The sequence below is a fragment of the Eumetopias jubatus genome, unplaced genomic scaffold (assembly GCF_037043125.1).
Source record: "Eumetopias jubatus isolate StellerSeaLion01/CBP00866 unplaced genomic scaffold, mEumJub1_p1.0 scaffold_8, whole genome shotgun sequence".
NCBI classification, from domain to species: domain Eukaryota; kingdom Metazoa; phylum Chordata; class Mammalia; order Carnivora; family Otariidae; genus Eumetopias; species Eumetopias jubatus.
In genome coordinates this window covers 64,302,734-64,318,009 of record NW_028274814.1, presented here as the reverse complement: position 1 = coordinate 64,318,009, position 15,276 = coordinate 64,302,734, and the positions used below count along the sequence as shown (strand labels likewise).

General features: G+C 37.9%; 1 protein-coding gene and 1 non-coding gene across 3 annotated transcripts in view; both read right to left on the bottom strand.

The window, feature by feature from the left end:
- CCDC91 (coiled-coil domain containing 91) overlaps positions 1 to 15,276 on the bottom strand; it is a 315,250-nt gene that overhangs the window by 26,504 nt on the left and 273,470 nt on the right. The window lies entirely within an intron of this gene.
- Positions 8,742 to 8,849, bottom strand: LOC114216678 (U6 spliceosomal RNA). The gene has a single exon (XR_003610819.2). It is a non-coding gene; the product is annotated as a U6 spliceosomal RNA (small nuclear RNA).

The window sequence follows — 15,276 nt, the reverse complement described above, 5'->3', positions numbered from 1 at the left end:
ACGGGCACCCTAGTGAGACCTCACCCGACCGTGGGTGCTGTTGTTGTGAATCACGAACTTCTTCATGCAGTTAAACCCTGCCTCACTCTCTATTTTCAGAGGAGGAAAATAATTGCCCCCCTGAAGGCTTTCATATTAAACATGTCAAAGCACATTATTGATATGTGAAAAGAACTCTGACATATTTAGCATAAAATATTTCAGAGTCAAAAGACTACGCTTTACTTAAAATGACAGATTGGTCTCCAAGGCCTAACAGAATCTGTGGACTTATTAAAAGAACATGCTAGCATCTCCTCAATTAGTCTTTACAATGCTTGTTCCTGTGACGGGAGAGCGGTTCCCTCGGGGAGAGCAGTAGTGACGGAACGGAGCCGTGGGAGGTGCTCTGGGATGTCGGCAATATTCTGCTTGACTTCAGTGCTGGCTACACAGGGGTGCTTCCTTTGTGAAAAGCCACTGAGTGGTGTGCTAAGGGTTTATGTTAAACTAAAAATAAAAAGTTTTTATAAAAGGAAGCTGCTGAGTAGATACAACCCCATATACATAGCTAATTTCTCCTGCTATTTAAAAGATATCAGTAAGTTATTAATAATCAGCACAACAAAATTTAAAAAAAGGATGTTTCTACACTGATGAATGAGCTCGTTTTACATTCCTGTGAATCATTGTTACGTATTTCCTAAATACAACTGTTTTCTTAATATTTGAGAGTGATGCAATCAAGGGTGAATTTACATGCTTTACTTATTTTCATGCACCTCAGTATAATTAGTACTATGTCTGAAAGAAAATGTACAATTTCCTCTAAATAGTGGCAGTAAAAACTTATTAAGCTCTTACAGTGTGCTATGTGTCAGACACTAAATGGAGGAGTTAACATTCCGGCTACCATTTAATCTTAAAAGAACCAGTCTCTTCCCTGCCAAGAAACACCATCCGAAGGTGGCACATTTTGAATGCTTAATAACGTTAGCTATTATTTGAAAAGAATTTCTCTTCCTTTATAGTTTGCACGTTCTGTCATTTATTTAAACATAGCTGAGGATCTATGATACACCAGGCATGTTGCGATCTTGAGTCCTGTGCTATTTCTTCAGCGCATCTATTTGAGGGAATTATGAAGGACATAGAGCTTTGCTAATAAAGTTTTAAATTTCTTTTAATTTCATAGCATATCTGAGACTTGACAAAGAAAAACACAGAATGATCGAGGAAAGGCAGTACCCAGGAATCTCTCACATTTCAACATTTTAAAATCATCAGCTCCTTTGTAAATGAGATTTATTTCCCAGCCGATAATTAATCTGTGATATCTATTCTCTTCGGTAACATACAATTTGGTATTTATTGATTTACCAATTACTCCGTGTTTTCACAATAAACCCAATTAATTCATAAACTCGATGGGGTGGCAAACTTTTTTGTAGAGAGCCAGATAGTAAAAAATCTAGGCTTTTCAGGCCATATGGTCTCTGTCACAATCACTCAACTCTGCTCTTGTAGCACACAAGCAGCCATAGATAATATGTAAACAAATGTATGTAGCTGTGTTCCAATAAAACTTTATTTAAAAAAAAACAAACAGGGGCGCCTGGGTGGCTCAGTCATTAAGCATCTGCCTTTGGCTTGGGTCATGATCCCAGGGATTGAGCCCTGCATCGGGCTCCCTGCTCAGCGGGAAGCCTGCTTCTCCCTCTCCCACTCCCACTGCTTGTGTTCCCTTTCTTGCTGTGTCTCTGACAAATAAATAAATAAAATCTTAAAAAAAAAAAAACAGGCAGCAAGCTGGATTAGGTCCATTAGTCATGTTTGGCCAACCCCTGCTTTATCCATCAATACCTTTTATAGTGCTAGACAGATAGCTGGCCTCAGTAAATAACTTCTTACTTGATAGAGTCAATGACATTGGAAAAGGAAATGCAGGAAATAGGAAGAGAAGTGGCATTAATTCTGAGTTCTCCAAGAGGACACTTCCATATTCCCTGTACTTCTAACCTGGAATGCACCTCTTCCACTTTTAAATTAGATTCTAGAACTAGAGAGAATATTCTTTCTACTCATGTATAAGGAATTTTCCCATATTAGGAAAAGAAAAATTTGACCAAAAATTCAAAGTGATTGGGGAGAAATGTGGAAGTCAGTGTGGTATCTTTCCCCTTGCAAGTAGAAAACAGGTATTTGTAGATAAGGTAGGGAAATCCACTGGAAAAAAGAACCTATTCATAAAAGAATGCATCACAGAAACCCAGATATGGGTGGTCCAACCAGGCAGAAGTGGTTGGCAGTGGGATTTAAAAAATAAGATTAACACAAGATGTTAAGTACTGAAATCCCTCTAGTCACAAACATGTGTGCTTTTAATGACATTCAGAGCCACTCTGTAAGATGAAAGAACAGAAGTTAATTTATTTCATCGAAAACATTATGAAAAATCCTAGAGTACCCTAGAATTAAGAACCTTTTATTATTTTCTCATGGCTGAAAATCATGTTCATCTGCCAGGGACAAGTAACATTCATGGTTATGGTGGAGACAGAAGCCTGACAGCAGCATGACAGCAAGGGACTACACCAACACATTTTTTTTTCAACATAAAGTTGACATATGAGATGCAGACATGGTGCAGGGGGTCCTTCATAAAACAAAGAAACAAAATAAGTACAGCTTTTCCTCAGACTCTACTGAACAGAACAACTATTTCAGTAAGCGGAATCACCCCAGGCTCAGTCCTCACTGTGACCTCCACTCTCATTTATTCAGCAGATACTTATTGAAGGACTATAAAATATCAGCCACTGGGGGGCTGCACTGGAACATAGGGCTTTTTTCCTTCTCTTTTCAAGCATGCCACTCTTCTTGGAGAGAAACAGACAACAACCATCTAAAACAGTAAATAAAACAATTTCAGCAACTGATGAAGTGCTAGGGGAAGAAAAGGCATTGGCAGTAGAGCATGGCAGGTGGAGGGAGAAAAACATGGAGGGATGTTAGCTAAGATGGCCAGGGATGGACTTTTTGAAAAGGTAACATTTGGTAAACCTTGAATGTAGGAGTCTCTCAGGCAGAGGACATGACTGTGGCCAAGGTCACAATTCCCTGAGAGGGACTCAGCTGAACCCCGCCAGTCACCAACAATCTCAGCAACTGGGGGAATTAGTATGTTAGTCCTAAAATCCATTTCCATTGCTTAATAAGTTCTTGTAACAGTTCCTTGAGGATTCTGTTTGGTCTTTTGGACTTCTTTTGTGGGGAAGCCTACAAAAGGAAAGTTGGTGAGATGAGCTGTAACCCCTTTTTTAGTCTGTCTCAAGGCCACAACTAATTCTCATCTCCCTCCTCTACTCTTTGGTCTAGATTTCTCTTACTCTTGGTTGAACCCTGCTATTTTAGGGGCTTACTGATGAAATAAACCTGATTCACATCCATAAGACCACTAAGATTCTGTTGGAGTCAGTCGTTTGGTTACCACTACTAGGTGGTGAGTGCTACTGGTACCTACTGGGTAGAGGCCAGGCATGATGTTGAATATCCAACAATGACTGTACAGTCTCCAAAAATAAAGAATTATCTGACCCAAAGGATCAATAGAGCCAACACTGAGAAACCCTGGTTTAGAGGTCACCAAGTATATTACATTCATCATTTCGTTACATTCTTGGGATTATGGGGGTTATTAGTATCTCTTCACTACAGATGGGGAAATTAAACTAAGTGAAGGAAACTGACTTGCCAAATATCCAAAAGAATGCTACCAGTAAAAATGAGTATAGTAGTTCATTTCCATTTCATGCAACTTTTTCGGGTACAGATGGCAATCACTACCCAAACTTTTTATCTTCATTAATCTCTTCCCTAGAAACCAAGAGATAGCAAGCTTGATGTGCAGGCTCACCTCTGTCATTCACTGATAAATTCGTTATATTAAGAAACTAAGCCTTTCATTATATTAAGAAACTAAACCCTGAATTTGCATCAGAGAAAAAAAATCATTTTCAAATTTACACATTCTGAATTTACACCACATTTATTCCCAAAGCTTTATTCAAATAAGGAACTTGTACATTGTATAGTACTACTGGTAGATTTAATATATTTACACATAGTATTAAAGAAATCTTTTTTGTTTTTGTTTTTTACTCCTGAGAGATAGGCTCAGAAATACTGTCATCAGTGATAACACACAGATCTGTCAAGAGGGAGCATGGAGTCTAATTGTTCCGATTGTTCTCTCTGGTGTCTTAATTCTGCCATTTTTCTAATGGTATGACCTTGGACAAGTTACCTAACCTTCCTCAAAGCTTAAATTTTCTTACCTGTAAAATAGTAACTTACTGTGAAGCTTCCTTTAAGGATTAAATAAGATAGTGCATATGAAACATGGTGACTGATAAACCATGCACACTGAATAAATGGTAGTTGTATTAAATATTCGTTGCCTTTTGGCTTCCAGCACCTATTTCACCTTCTTAATGGCAACTTGAACTCCAGTTGGGGAATTAATTCTTACCCGATGGATTTGGTATGGTGGACTGTAATTAGGTGTCTTGCCTTCCTCTAACCAAAGGGTAGGCATGTAACCCAAACCAACCCAATCAGATGTTCCCTCTCTGAAATGTACATACTGAGTGGAGAAACAACACAGAAAATGGTTAGTTCTGTCCTCTCCTAGTAATGCTACCCTGACTAGTTTATTTTTTTCATTCTAACACCATTATTAACATCGATGCCTCTGAATTTCCAAAGATGACTTACTTCCCTTGCACATGTCCATGTCTGGTGTACAGCCTCCCATCAATTCTGCAAGCCTCTGGTAACCTTTCAACAAAATCCCTTTTCCTAAAGTTAGCCCGATCCAGTTCTTTTGCTTGTAACCCAAACACTGTAGACACAGAAAGTAGCTACATCTTACATCTGCATAAATTATCTAATCTAATTAATATTTAATTAAAGTAAGTGCAAATAAGATTTAGTGACTTCTCTCTGCTTTTAGAAGTCTGTTTTATCATTAATTTGCCTTTTGGTTTTAGCCCTAATACATATCCACACACAGTGAAGTCTACATAGGAACTAAAGACTGTTTACCCAAAAGAAAATTCTGTGGAGCAAAGGTGCTGTTTAAGCAGTCATCTCTGTTTGCTCTCTGTTGGAGCACTTCTTGGTAGGGCTTCAAGAAATACAAGGCAAGTGAAAAGAAACTGAATGTCTGATTGATGTCTGATTGCCTGAGTCCACAATTCTATAGGCTTACCTGAGATCTTAAATAAGAATCTTTTCAGATACAGAGGCTTTCATTATTTTTGGCTTTCCTTCTGTGTCTTGGATGTGGTTGCTCTTTGGGTATAGCTATGGGTCAGACTCTGTGTGGTAAATCTGAATGTGCAATTACTGGCATGAGGGTGAGAGGAGAGGAGTGGAGCAGAGTGAAAGTGCGTGTTTCTTAAACGAGGAAAGAAATGAATAATCACTTTGGTTTTTGCTTTACAGATGCTTTGATCCACTTCATTTTTCACTGTGGGAAGATAGAATGGCGATCTCTGAGTTACTTTAGTGTTCACTTCCCAGAGTAACCCTTTCAAGGCCACGGAATATCATGCCTCTGTCAGCCGGGTTGTGACATGAATAAGCCATTAAGATGGCATTTCAGCACAGGGGACAAAAATATGTTCTTTCCCATCACTTCGTATACAAAATTCAGGGCTCCGTTACTTTCCCCACATTTCAGAATAAATGATTCTCAAGGCAAACAGTAACAATTCTTTGAGCCGGAAAATTTGGAAAAACTAAATGCATATTTAAGAAAGTCAAAGACTCCCTGGTTCTTGAATAATTAAGCTGAACTCCAGATTTTTGTTAAAAAATAGAAGGAGAAAAGAAGTCCATTAGCAGATACTAAAATGGGTAACAGTTCCTACTTTCAGTACTATTGACGCAGCTTCTACCAATTACAATGCATAGTTTCGGTTGTTGTATAGCACCATTAGCAATCTGTCGTCTGTAGCAAGTTTCCAAAACTAAAATGGCAGATTAATTTATAGCTCTAGAGAAGCTGCTCTGCTAAACTTCACTTAAAGCCATTACCTGCCAGACAGGGCATTTTTTTCTTGATCTACGTATGTTGAATGAAATATATGCATTAGAATCTTTTAAAGTGACATAAGCAGTTTCATGCATAGTTCAATAATTAGTTCAAAACTTTCCTAAAAACAAACAAACAAACCACTAATAGAAGACACGGAAATATTTAGTGATAATATATTCGTTTTCCTAGGAAGTACTTTACCAGCTGGTGGTAAAGAAGCAACTGATTCAGGGTGGTCTTTGATTATTCTTTCTTCTTAGTCGTATGCCCTCTTTTCTCAACCTATTAGTAATTCTACGTTGTGTAAAGTTTAAGGATGCTGGGGGCAAGGAATTTATTTGTATTATGGATTACACTGTACTGAACACATATGGAGCTCATTCATTAAAGATTTCTGAAGTGACAGTTTCAACATCATGTCTTAATGGTAATATTCTTATTCTTAATAAACACTGACGTGCCATCAATTACTTCAGTAGGTACTTTTTAAACCAGAATCTAATTTAACAATTTATAGCCTAGTTCAAAACAAACTATGAGATTTAGAATGTGCTCATTTCAACCATGAATGCAGAGTGAATGTTCTTCAGTGTGAAGCTCTACCTATCCATTCATTCACTTCGCACCGGGAGTGGAAGAATGAGGTATCTCCGTGATTCCCACTATTACCTACATAAAACTCTACTAGCTCTTTCTCACCAGACAAGATGAATGCTAACTACTTTTATTAAATTACAGGATTCATGCAGATGTTAAGATACAGCTAGCTACTTTATATCTGTAGGGTTTTTTGGTCACAAGCAATAAAACTGGATCAGGCTAACTTTAGGAAGAGATTTTCTTGAAAGGGTATCAGAAGCTTGTGCAACTGATGGGAGGGTGCACACCAGATATGGAAATGGACAAGCACAATTTTTCTCCTTTTATAAAACTGACATTTTTCCATTCAAACACAATTTAGCTAACACACTCATTGCCTTACATATTTTACTACTGTTGAGAATTTTCTTTTTCCTTAGTTTAAATCAGAGTTTACTGTATTACAGCTAAGAAAACTATAAGATGGTATCACACTTTTAAAAATATGATTCCAGGGGTGCCTGGGTGGCTCAGTCATTAAGCGTCTGCCTTCGGCTCAGGTCAGGATCCCAGGGTCCTGGGATCGAGCCCCGCATCGGGCTCCCTGCTTGGCGGGAAGCCTGCTTCTCCCTCTCCCACTCCCCCTGCTTGTGCTCCTGTTCTCACTGTGTCTCTCTCTGTCAAACAAATAAATAAAATCCTTAAAAATAAAAAAATATCTTTACGGTTATCTTTTCTTAGACATAAGTGTGGAGAAAACCACTGGTCTAAAATGGAAGCTCTACAGCCCAAAGAAATGGTTATGTATTAATTGTGGTTAATGGTTATTTATTTATTAATTTATGAAGGTGTATTTTTCCATTAATATGTTATACATGTATGAAATATGTACTATTTAAAGCTAATGTAATTGAATAATCCTTCATTACATTTGAAAATCTTGGTTTAGTACTTTGAGATACAGTGATTTGGCTCTAGATGTCATTTAACACTTAGTTTTGATGGCTGTAAGAGCCGAAAAAGATACCTCAAAATCATGTAGATGAAATCTGAAACACAGCATAGTTAGCTCTACTTACTAAATCATGAGACTTGTTTTCAGTTTCACCCATAGGTTAAGTTCCATGAAATTCTGAAGACACTGAATTGAGTATTATGTGACACTAAAATTCTGTGAAAAAGTCGCAGTCTTTTACGGTTAGGTTTGGTGTTTTGGGGAGATGCGAGAAGAAACAGGAGGCCGGATCATGGAGAACCCTAGAGGCCACTGCAATGACTCAGGCTTTCCTCTGTGTGACATGGGACCATTTCAAGGTTTTATGCAGAGAAGTGAGAAAATCTGACTGAAGTGTGAAAAATGACTTTGCAGTGCAAGAGTAGAGGTAAAGATACTCATTAGGGGGCTTGTGAAGAAGGCCATGCAAAAGCTGACAGTGGCTTAGTCACTGGTGATAGCAATCAAGGTGGTCAGAATCTGGATATTTTTTAAAGATCGATTTCCCTACACATTGGATAGAGGGAGAGAAAAGTAATTGTTAAACGTTTTAGCTTCGATATCATTCCGCTGGGCAGGGTTCTCTGATCCATGAGGACGTGATTAGGTCCCATCCCATGTGCCTCTCTAGCACACTGTCCCACTTCTCTCTCAGCACTCTGACGTGTGGCCAGTTCTGGCTTTTCCCTTCTCCTTCTTAGGCTCTAATCCTTGGCAGTGTAGGGATCATGTCTATCTTATTTATAGTATATACTTAGTATGTAAATGTTGAATAAGCACTTGTTAATGAGTGAATAGAATAAGTAAAATCTTTACAACAGAACTTAATAATACTGTTGCAATGAAGATATTGGGAAATTCTTTCTTGGTGTAAGACTGTACAATATCTTCTTATTTTTCTACAGTGGTACATCACCAATTCTATAAAATAGTTCATCATCACTTGTATTTTATTAAGAATTATTATAGTTAAATAGTAGTATCTTCCTTAGCAAATGGTAGTAGCTCTTAAAGGACTTTATCAAGGCATCTAATATTTTTCACAGCCTAATGCATGAAAAAGTCTTAAGAACCTAAAGTATATATGAGAATTGCTATGACTGATTTTATTTTATGTGTCATCTTTGCGCAGAGGCCATGCTAATCTTCTCCGTGTCAGCCCAATTTTAGTATATGTGCTGCCGAAGCAAGCACTGACTGATTTTATTTTAAACGTGAGATTGGCCAGATTGTATACTATTTGACACTAATAGGTTGAGTGTAAAAATAAAACAATTACAGCTTCAGGGATGGGAGTTGGGAACATTCCTGTCTTGACTGTTGATAATGCAGTTCAAATCTCTAATAGAACCGATCTACTGGCAGTCCTTTGTTAAGTTTTTGCTTAGTTTTGTACAGTATATACATATTCTGAGAAAAGTTCGTGAAATAGAGCTTTAAAAGCCTAAAGCAAAAGAGTAGCACAGCTTTTCATGATTCAAAACCTGGTAATGAAGCCATTAATTCATTTAGCTCTTCACATACTCTTTGTGCTTGCCATGTATGAGCCTAAAAAAAAGAACTAATACCTTATCACTAAAATAATTTTTGTTAGAAACTTTGATGCAAAGAAGATAAGTATCTAAAAGGAGCAGAACCCTCATAAGACACTGGGTGTCATATATTCTGTGTAAAAAAAATCCTTTTGCATTATCTGCTTAGAAGTGAATTACAAGGGGCACCTGGGTGGCTCAGTCGTTAAGCATCTGCCTTCAGCTCAGGTCATGATCCCAGGGTCCTGTGATTAAGCCCCCCATTGGGCTCCCTGCTCAGCGGGAAGCCTGCTTCTCCCTCTCCCACTCCCCCTGCTTGTGTTCTCTCTCTCGCTGTGTCTCTGTCAAATAAATAAAAATCTTAAGAAAAAAAAAAGAAGTGAATTACAAGTGTACTTAGCCAATGGTGTCTATCTCTTAAGTTTCTCAGGGTGGTTTTACCATGAGTTTACTGCATTGAAGGACTGGTTTTCAGCTGTCTAGGTACAGACTTCAGATTTGCCAAAATACTAAGCACAGATCTTTCTCTCAAAAGAAGACTTGTATTAACTCACGTTCACAAGGCTGTCTATAAACACTTCCCTATACTGTAAACAAATCACAATCAGAAAGCTGCCTAATAAGGAGAGGGTCTGAGCAAGTGGTGTTAGATTACATAAATGTTTAATGGCATTTCTTCATTCATGAAACAAAATTTTCTTGAACATCTGCTATGTGCCAGGTTTATTCTGAGATATTGAGAATACAGTGGTGAACGAAACAGATGAGGTCCTTTCTCTCTTGGAGCTTATACTTTAGTGAGGGAGACAGGCAATTAACATGGATTTTTGTTTTTATATTGATGTGTCGCTTAGATGCATCTTAGATGCCACTTAGAGTACTGCCTCATACACATGATGATATTTAATGAATGAATAAATAATGCAATATAAACTATTAAAATAGTTTCAGATAATGATATGGGGTAGGAAGAAAATATAATGGGGTCATGATATGATAAAGTAGGATTAGTAGGAGAGAGAGTAGCTTACCTAGATTGGTTGGTGTGTAATAGGTTAAATTACTATTTGGCAACTATTAACCCATTCTTTTCCCCCACGTCCATGGAGGATTAGTTTTCTACTCCATTGATGTTGAATTTGACCGTGCAACATGCTTGGCCTCACGGTGGGTGGAATGTACTTCTCTGCCTTTTGAACTTGGGCTTGGCCATATGACTTGCTTTGGTGCACAAGATGTCAGAGGTGACACAATCAGAAACTTCCAGTGTTCCTGTATTTCGGTTTTTCCTCTTGCACTTGTGCCACGGACATAAGAAGAACATGCCTTGGATAGCCCATCATAGATACCCTCTGAGTTTTGGAAACTCTGTTCAAGTGGTTTAATTTCTTTCACTAAATTCAAAAACTTTGATTCTTGAATGTCTATGCTATTTTCATTAATCTGTTGACTACTAACATCAGGGTCTTAAATATAAAAGAAATATGAGTGAACAAGTTGCATTTTGGTGGGAGAGTTGAAAGGAAGGGAATTTTATTAACTATGAAAGTACACAATAAAAAAAGGTAGATGTAAAACTTTTTTTTTAACAGGATTTTTTAGTAATTTAACCACTAAAATCAACTAAGAGCAGAAGGAGAGCATGTTTGTTTAGTCCAGTGGCTAAGCTCCACCCCAGACAAGATATTTTCATTTTCAACACATGATACATAAGAAAAGGAAAATGTGAACCACAGGAATGGAATAAATATTGAGGACAAAAGCAAAGTGTTGAATATATTATAGTCACACTAGATCTTAAATGAATAAGCACTCTAAACTATAAAGGAAAAACTAAGCAACAAAGTTATTTTATATGCCAAATGTCCCCACAGATGAATAAAAAGCAGACATTAAAATTCTTGTAAAATGGCAAAGAAATTATGATTAATATGTTCCTGGTACAAGGTAATGATCACATTATACATGCAAAAAAAATGAAAATATGAAAAATCTTCATGACAAGAATAGTGGAATCATTTAATGAATCAACCCCAATGTACACTGAATGTTGGATATAGGATTTATCCTGAAATATTGTACTTCAACTCAAATGTTCAGAAAATTATCTACATTGGAAAACATTATCTGGAAAAGACTCAAACGGATTGGAGGGATCTAACTTTGAAACTTACTAGCATAATAATGTTCTGACTGGCAGCCAGCTTTTGAGCAGCCATAATCTTCTATAGCCCAGAATCTCAAAGAAAGATAGAAGTAAAAAGGACCAGTGAAAATAGACACAGCAAAACCTATGTACTTATTACATAGTTAAGGATTAAAGACTCTCCTTTTTCAGACACACAAAGAATATATGTGACTTAATTTGATAAAAAGTATTTTGCTGTCTAGTTTCTTATTATTTCCTCAATTTTACACTCAGAGTTGAAAAAAATAGCAGAGGTCATGGATAACAGGTTCGACAGCAAGAAAATGGAGAGGATGTAGAAGAAATAGATCCACTGATAAGAATGTGATGTATATACCAAGAACAAAGATGTTTCCAAGGACATAAGAGACAACCGAAATTTAATCTAGGTGAATTCAGTAAAAAGACAAGTTAATCAAGTTCTTTCTACTTCAGGAATCTTTGTGGCCATCACTCTATGAAAACAAGTACTATAACTAATGTATATAAGATGTCCCCAAATTACCAAAGGTAAAATTGTTGATTAACTCAAGAACAATCACTTAATCACTAAAACCTACAAAAAAAAATCTATTTATATATACCTTCTAAAGCTATCTATTTTTAGCATAAGTACATGGAACGAAAACCTTATCTATCCAAAATACTGCATAGCCTCTGAACAGTGTCACATCATTTGGGCCTAACTGTAGAAACCTCAGATTATTTGAGAAAGTATGAAATTGTGGTGGCCAAGTGGCAAACTTTCTACAAGATGTCTGATGAACCTGGCAACTGCTGAAGTCCTGTTTTAGTAAGAATGAAACCCATGTAGTTTGACTTCAAAGGATCAGATTTAGAATTAGCCATGAGACTAAAAAGCTGGAAAAATATTTCTACGGTAACCATAGCAACTTGGAAAAAATTTCCAAAATATGTAGTGGCCACTTGTAATGTTCCCTGATTTTTGATACCCTTCCTGTGTTTGATGAATTTCTAGCCTTATGAGGTATGACTCCCCTAGGTAAAACCCAGAAAACATAGTTATCTATCCTGCTTTATTCCCAGGGCTCTGCTAATCAGAGTCAACTGTGATGGACTTTGATTTAGCAGACTGAGAGGAAGGAAGCGCTGTATAGCATCCATTTTGCTCATAAGGATGAGATACATTCAACTGTTGGCTACTTCAATGGTTGCATTAAGCAACGGGCTCTTAGAGTGCTTGATGGGAATCTCGCAGCAAAGGGGGACTTATCTTTAAGCAAGTTGTGTGGTACAGTTTTGGTATTGTTTCTAGAAGCTTGACTTTGACCCTGGTTCTCTAGCTCTCAACAATTTGGTCAACTACTCAATTTCCTTTTAATAAATTTTTTACTGCTTAACTGCCCAGAGACAGCTTCTGCTGCTTAAGAGGAAAACCCTGGTCGATACTAAATGGCTACTAAGAAGTGGCTGAAGGCAATTTAGCCTCAGGAAAATCAGGAAGATCTATGGCTAGTTCTGGCTCTCTAAGGGCTGATGGCTCTAAAATTCCAGCTGTTTCTGAAAGAAAAAAAAAAAGTCAAGTCTGGCAGCCTGCAGTTAGCAAAGTAACAAATTATTAACTATAGTCACTTGAAATGAAGTGACCAATGAAGGCAAGACTTCGGAAGATCCAGTGGCTACTAACATGGAACAACAATATAAACAAGAATCCTGACTGGCTGTTAATTCCACAGCACAGCTTTTAAAAAGATAACGAAATGTTCACAATTCCAAATTCTCAGTTCAAGGCAAAAATCACAGCCAAGAGCTACTCCCTAATGTTCCCAGGGAGGGAAAAGGCAGCGTCAGTGAACAACATTGTCTACCTTCTACAAACCAGGAGTGCTCCTGGGTATCGCTGCTTTCAGTGTAGATAGTGGGATGCTGAGGTGGCCGACCTCAGGCAGAAACACTTAGATGCAAGAGGCAGGAGGAGAAGGTTACTGTTCTTATTAGGAGAGTTAAGTTTAATCAGAATGCTCTGGCCTGCACTGACCATTGGCTTTGGCTACTGGACCAAATGATCCATATATCAGATAAGTATCCAAAAAAATTCCAACTTAATAAAATTATAAGATATCTAGGTTTAATAGAGGCCTGACTTGAACCACTAAAACAAAAATTTGTAACGTCTTTTCCAATTTCTAGTCCTAAGTCACTTTGCAGACCCAGAGCTCTCTGAGTAAAGGACAGAGTGCAAGTTCCTGAAGACATGTATCGTAATGACATCACAGGTGTAAACTGTAAACTCTCAGCTTGGCCTCTTCCATCAAGGTAACTGCACTGGAGAAAGGGATAGACCAGGTCTTTTGGGTACTGTTGTAGAATAGCTCTGAACTAACTCTAAAAGACGGGGGACCCAGAATACCACTGTGGGCTAGTGGTCACAAAGGACGACTGTGGGAATCAAATGATGAGTGGATGGAATTTTAACCAGAATCTGCCTCACATCCAGTCCAGGAGGACACTAAACACACAGAGTATATCGTTGGCACTGGAGAAGGAGAGTAGATTACCAGAGGCTTAATCAGATAGTGGTTTCACATGCAGTTGCTCCTGCAGATGTGCATTCATTGCTAGTGCTCAGCACCAGGTATACTCAGACTATCCATCTGCACATGACTTTTTCCTTCTTTCCCAATAGAGAGAGAATACCTGTAAGAGCTGTTTTCATAGAGCAATAAATCATTTCCTCTTAGGGTTATACAAATTATTTGGCTCTGAACCACAGTATATTTCACAAAGACCATTACTGTCTCACCAAAACACAGGACAACTACAATGATGACATTACATCTCCAGGACCTGGAAAGCAGGAAGTAATAAGTATTCAAGATCCTTTGTACAGATATGTACAACATAGCTCTAAGTCCAATATGAGTGTAGTAAGGTGGGAGATACATCATTATGAGAATATAAAAGCTACACCACAGTGAAGTTTCTGAGGGCCCTGTGATCTTGAGCATATCAGGTTAACCTCTACAAAGTTAGATAACCAACAATACCTTATGCGTCCTGCCACTAAGAAAGAGGCACAGTGGTATGTGGGTCTTTTTGAAAATAATATATATCCCATTGGGAATCTTGCTTTGACCTATTTATGAAGTGACCTGAAAGCCTCCAGCTGTTGAGTGAGCGCATAGGACAAAGGAGGCTTCCTCGTTGCCCCGGCTCCAGAGCATCTACCTGGCATCCATGACCAACAGAGTCAGTGGATTTAGAGACGTTAGTACTCCATCACAGTGCTAGATGGAACCCGTGGCAAGTTCGGATCAAGGAGCCCTAGCAGAGATCTCTAAGGTTCCGGAGCAAAGTCATCAGGCAGGAAACTTGCCCCTTTGAAAGGGAGCATTTAGTTCATTACCAAGTGCTACTAGAGTCTGTATATCAGGCTGCAGAAACAATAAATGTGACCTGATCTGTCCTAAATGAACTTGGTTTAGCTGATTCACTGAACTATTAAATTCACTGAACTATTTACTCAGGAGTAAACCATATTAAGTGGCTGTGACATACATGGACTGAGACTTGAGAAAGAAACAGCAGAAGTTATGTGATCAGATCATTCACACTCTCAGCTGCACTTGCCGTGTGGTAGGTTGCTACAAGAGATTTTAGGCCATTCCCATTATGAACACACCTTGTTTTTATAAGGGATAGCTGAAGTATTTTGTTATTATTTTACTTGATATTACTGTTAATACGGTTAAGTATGGAAGAACAGTGTATTTTAAAGGTTAGGTTTAAGTACTGACAAAGGGTATAAATTGATGTTGAATAGCCAAGCAATGTAGGATAGCATACGTTTGCCGTATTTTCTTGTTTTGGCATTTTGTGAAAACCCTTAACATATCAGGAGATATTCTGTGTTTCTAAGTTTGGTCACTGCGAGGTAGAA